Source organism: Ostrinia furnacalis, unplaced genomic scaffold, assembly GCF_004193835.3.
Source record: "Ostrinia furnacalis isolate ACB-3 unplaced genomic scaffold, ASM419383v2 OfSCF2585, whole genome shotgun sequence".
Lineage (NCBI taxonomy): Eukaryota > Metazoa > Arthropoda > Insecta > Lepidoptera > Crambidae > Ostrinia > Ostrinia furnacalis.
In genome coordinates, this window is record NW_021132824.1 from 392061 (window position 1) to 397511 (window position 5451).

Consider the following 5451-nt stretch of genomic DNA (forward strand, 5'->3'; position numbering starts at 1 on the left):
GGAGGCCTGCCCACGCTACGTCTTCCAGCTCGTGGTCGCCACTCAAGAACTTTTCTGCCCCAGCGGCCATCATCTCTTCGAGCTATGTGCCCCGCCCACTGCCACTTGATTTTAGCGATTCTGCGGGCTATGTCAGTCACTCTGGTTCTCCTACGGATCTCCTCATTTCTGATTCGATCACGCAGGGAAACTCCGAGCATAGCACGCTCCATCGCTCTTTGGGTGACCTTGAGCCTTCTTATGAGGCCCATAGTAAGCGACCACGTCTCAGAGCCATACACCATCACTGGCAACACACACTGGTCAAATACTTTTGACTTGAGACACTGCGGTATTTCGGACGTGAGAAGTTCGCGAAGCTTCCCGAACGCTGCCCAGCCGAGTTGGATTCGACGATTAACCTCTTTCCTCGATCTTCTTCTTCTTTCTTTCGACGATTAACCTCAGAAATAGTAAAGATATTAAAATATTTGCAGTGGAACAAAAAGTGATGGATGGGAGAAAATCATTGGTCTTTGCCAATCATGTACTTTGGGCTTTGTGGCGCGTTTAAACGCTTTGTTTAAAACCTCAATTAAAACTTTTATCTGATTCCGATATTACGATATTGGGTCGCTCAATATCGGAATTGAAATATCGGATCTCGCAGTCCGAGATTCCGAGATTACGAGATTCCGAGATTCCGATATTCATGCCCTAGACACAAGGTATAATTGCTGCGAAATGGACCGTTCGTTCTCTATAAACTGTTGCCCTGTCGCTATTTGGTGTTTATCGAGCGACTAGTTTTTGATGTCCGCCAAAGTTAGGTTTGGGGTGAATACTTGGACGAATAAACCACTGGACACGAAACCTACAAGATTTATAAGGAAACACGATCAACCACTTTTTGCGGGGGGAGAGGTTTGACAATTGTCAAATAATGACATTTAGTGCTGGGAAAAGATCGTAAATTTTTATCGATAGTTATGTAAATGAATGAATGAATGAATGAACCTAACCAGATAAATGAATTATGGATTGATTTAATATTGAAAGTTTCTTTAATTGATAGACTATAATTAATTATTGTATCGTGTTTATTATAATGCCATTGGTAAATCATAGGTACAAATAATATTACAAATTATTCATATAGGTAGGTAACTAGGTGAAATATTTTTTGGCTGTGTTATCATTATCAAATTCGTAAAGCAATAAACAAGTAATATTCTGTTACGATCGACTGCTAACTAGCTTTTGGTCTCAACAAATGTTATAATCTGTCTCACGTCACGGACAAAAGTTTCATCAATAGCCTATTTCTATACATTTCATGAAACACAATTTGATAACATTATGACAATGTATTGCTTTGTAGCGCTTGCAGTACGGATGCACTATCTGAGAATATTTAATTCTTATCTAATGTTGTTGATATTCTTATGTTTAGGTCATTCGAGAAGACCTCCTAGTACTTATTTCAGTTTTGAAGACGTCGGTATATCCTAACTTCATTGATTCCAGAGCAATTTCGCGTTTCCGCTGTAAGCTGGATATTATCTTTGGTCGAAGATGTGTACACAGGGTACCTATACTGTTGATGAGGGGTATTTCTTTTAGGGTTTTGTGCAGAATCGCGGAATATCCTGTCTCCTTGTTTTGCTTTCATAGATCGTTTCCTTTAAGTCTTAGAGTGGGTGCTTGTGCTTCCTCCTGAATAATGAGGTCTAAATGTCTGAGATTCAGAAAGAAGTCAAGTGATGCCGATAGAGTGGTTCTCATACAACCCATGGCCGCTATGTTTGCTAGGCACTATGCATGTTGTCGATATGACTTGCCCAGTTCAATTTATTGTCAAGGGAGATGCTCAGATATTTCACCTGTGTTGGTTTTGTTTTGAAAAGTTCAGTGGCCTAATTCACGTATCTTGACAGTCAAGATCTCTCTGATGTTCAGAAGTCGTCCCATTGAAAAACAGTTGATGACAGGATGGACCAAATCAAGTTCCAACCACCCCGGTATTTCACTAAACGTGAGGGGATGACACAGATCTAAAAGGTTCCACCTCGGTATTGCATACCGAAAATAAAACCTGTTAATGAAATAAAAAATAATAATTGTAGTCATTTGGCGTATTTTTGTGATGACATTATTAATATTTAGATGCAATGAAAAGTTTAAATTGTATGTTCCATCTGTGTGGATCTCATCATCTTTTGTTTCATGTGACTAAAATAAAGCCAAAAAATCAATCAACATCAAAAATATTTTATTCAAATTTGACCAGTATTTTGATGTACAACATATTTCAAAAAAGGTGTAATTATTACTTACATTTACTGGTGTGCTTGTTTTGTATGTTCCATCTATGTCTATCTCATAATCTTTTGTTTCATGTGACTAAAATTATCAAAACAAAAAAATCTATCAAAATCTAAAATTAATTTGAATAATTTCAGTTTCAGTTTGTTTGGTATATCGATAAACTTATCGACATTTTTCAAGCCCTTTACGTCATAAAAAATGAGATGTGAATGAATGAATGAAACCTATAATCCAACCACATTAAATATGCTACATGTTTTAAGCATTTACATGTACAATGAGTACTTTTTAAAATGACGTAATCATATTTTGTTTACATATCAAATTTTATTTATTTTACGAAAAAATAGCTACTATAATAGATTTAAAATGTACCTACTTACGCGTGATAAGAAACATTTCTTGTGTGACAGGAATAATTTTTGCAATAAAGTACGGCGCATTTACCCATTTTTCGTGATATTTTTACTCTTCGAGAGCTGGCGTCATACTGACAAAGTGACAACCTGACAACATTTACCATGGCTAATTTAGCCTTGGTAAGTGCTAGCGGGGTAAAGACGAAAACGTCACTCGTTACGCGTCCAGTGGTTTATTCGTCCAAGGGTGAATAGCATTCAGTGAGTGAGAGTGTAGCATTGTAGGACTATTGAAGGATTACTTTTACAATCGTATAGGATACCAGCATAATGTTCTGGAGAGCATGACATACAGTGGGTTGCCATTTTGGTTCAATAAATTCCGTCAGCGATTAGCGATGATGGAGCGAAATAAAACTGTGTTTGAACAAAATAAATGATTTTTCTTTCTTTCAAAGATGACTAAAGCCCGCATCATGAAACTACTCTCAAAATCCTTTCCATTTAAGTATGGATGGTGTTAGAAAAGGGAATTATAAAAATTAATAAATAAAAAATGTATTATTTGACAAAAAGAGCATTTACATATGTTAAATTACAAAAAGAAAAACATTGTGCCCTGTTGTCAAATAGGGGTCCGCTCAGCATTAATCGGGGCATGCCTCGACACCGATTTTCAGCGGGTCCGTATTAAGGGTAGATTACCTAATAACAAGTCACAAGTTTCTATGGAAGCATTCTTCAGTTAACTACCGATTGAAAGAACAAACCTTACACAAACAGTAACTCTTTTGACCTTCCCACTTAACAAAACGATCACAATATGGCCATAAATAAGACCATTCCCTTTACGTGCACTAAACTTATTGTCGTTGAATTCCGAATCAACTTAGGCACATCATTATTTTATTACTGCCAGCCGACAAAATTACTAAGATCCCTAACTTTTATACGAAAGAAATTATTGTCTATAAACACAGAAGAGATTTCTACTAGAATCAACAAATAAATTAAAAAATCTGTAGCCCTTTTATTCATTTTTCCTATTTCTCTGCATATTTTTTGCCACTGGCAACATCATTCAATCTGTCAGTGGCCTTAGCCGTACCGATATTCCACGCTGCGTACGAAATTTTGAAAATGTAAAACAGTGGCAGTAAAAAATTAAAAAGCCGATTTTTAGATGAACTTTGCAAACCTGTTGGTTTAACGTCAGTTCCATTCTTTTTGGTCGAAACATTTTTCACGTCGTACTTGTACCCATACCGTTAGGCCGTTTGTAGACATCCGTTTTTTCACCGGACGACGGACCGTCAAAAAACGGATATCCTTTGTTTGCTGTCTATTTTCTCGCCGGACCTTTGTCCGATGAATGCACACGTTCAATAAACCATACAACCCCGCTAAATTATGCACAAAAATAGGGCCGTAGTCTTAGATTAATAAAACCTAGATGGATAGTCTTCATACAAACGCTTCGTCAAGAGTGAGGCAAAAATCTTATGTCATTAGTGTCAATTTTGTTGGGGAGTGTAGACAGTGAAGGCGATTTTCCCGAAAGTAGGGAAATTTTTAATACGTTTTTAATTATTTTATAAGTAACAAAAACAAAACGCATCATGTACTTACTTATTTATTGAATTCAAAGTACCTACCTAATTACAATAAGATAAATCGACTGAAAAGTCTCGATTTCATAAAAGAGGAAGTGTATTTGTACGGCGAACAATTGGGAAATAAATTTTCTTGTTACTGGTATCATTCCCGTATTTAATTTTTGAAAGCCAAATTCAAGCAAAATACGCGTCGAATCGTAGAACTTACTTATGAAATGTAACACTGGTCACTTTCTTTAGTTTTTCTGATGTATTTAGACACCCTTTCACAGCACAAACCGTCTTAATTAATTAAAAGTCGTCGGACGTGTTTACCAATTTTTCACTTTGACAGTTCATGTGACGTTTACGAGTAAGCCATTCTGGCTTACTAAAATCTGCCTCACCTTTCGTGCACTGACTATCTATCTAGGTTTTATTAATCTAAGGCCGTAGTCCGGTAAAAAAACGGAAGTGTACAAGCGGCCTTATTGATGTAGAGTCGCTACTATTGCCCGTAGAAGTAATTTGTTGTCGAGTTAGAATGGACGAATGGAATTAACTTTCAGAATTGAATCCGACACAAATCTTGGAATATTGTGTCTATTTCTCATGACTTGAGTTTGAGTGTACTACTGACGATAAAGAAAATCGGATAATTTTAGCTTTTTCATCACAGGCAAAGTCATAGTCAAAACCTAGTGTTGTACACCAAAGCTCTATGTGTCCTGGCCGCTCGCGAGCGAAGTAACACCGCAGTAAACAATTGCGTTCAAACCGACAGTTTTATTCGTCGCTTTATGACATCGCCCGATGCTTATTAAAGGACCAATTTAACCCATTATAGTGTTCATAAAAGCGTACATCATCCTGTTTTGTTTCCGTCTCGCTCTAACACACAAAAACGGGTATACTCTGTCTCATTCCTCAATGAGACTCGCTGAATATGGTTTACGAGATTCCGATGGCAAGGGGAGGTGTATTTTCGAAATTACTAGGGCTTGATCGGAATCGATAGCTGTAGGGAATATCGATAAGTTTCACGTTGTGTATTGTTATAACTGTATCGTCCATTTCTGCAATAAAGTTCTGTACTCTTATTTTCAAATACAACAACTCTTCAGAAAACCTCCATAGTGACTGACTGATTTTTTTCTAAAACAGAGCACACTAATATGGTAACTATGTTG

At 36.9% G+C, this 5451-nt stretch overlaps 1 long non-coding RNA gene across 1 annotated transcript; it reads right to left on the reverse strand.

Moving 5' to 3' along the window:
• Positions 1-1424: 1424 nt before the first annotated feature.
• LOC114355945 (uncharacterized) lies at positions 1425-2728 on the reverse strand. Its single transcript, XR_003656146.1, has 2 exons — positions 2691-2728; positions 1425-2382 (listed from the first exon to the last, which is right to left on the reverse strand). It is a non-coding gene; the product is annotated as an uncharacterized LOC114355945 (long non-coding RNA).
• Between the last annotated feature and the right edge of the window lie 2723 nt (positions 2729-5451).